Consider the following 402-nt stretch of genomic DNA (forward strand, 5'->3'; position numbering starts at 1 on the left):
CGCCGGCACGGCACACACGGTCATAACATCTCATCCCGTAAATGTGTGTTAGGAGACCGAACAGACCCTTCCTCTGGGGGCGGACAAGTCAGGGGAACTAGAATCATAAACGTACGTTTGGGTAAAGATAGACTGTGGGCCCCGTTTGCGACTGTAGTGCCTGTCTACGTGTGTGAGAGCCGTACGTGATCATTTCACGCACGCACGCACGCAAGCACGCACGCACGCACGCACGCACACACACACACACACACACACACACACACACACACACACACACACACACACACACACACACACACACACACACACACAAACACACACACACACACACTAGCCCTTCTCCACTTGGTGAACAACACAACAAGCACTGTATTTACCAGTCTGACTTCAGACCACCAC

The sequence above is a fragment of the Notothenia coriiceps genome, unplaced genomic scaffold (genome assembly GCF_000735185.1).
Source record: "Notothenia coriiceps isolate Sejong01 unplaced genomic scaffold, NC01 NC01_scaffold00035331, whole genome shotgun sequence".
NCBI classification, from domain to species: domain Eukaryota; kingdom Metazoa; phylum Chordata; class Actinopteri; order Perciformes; family Nototheniidae; genus Notothenia; species Notothenia coriiceps.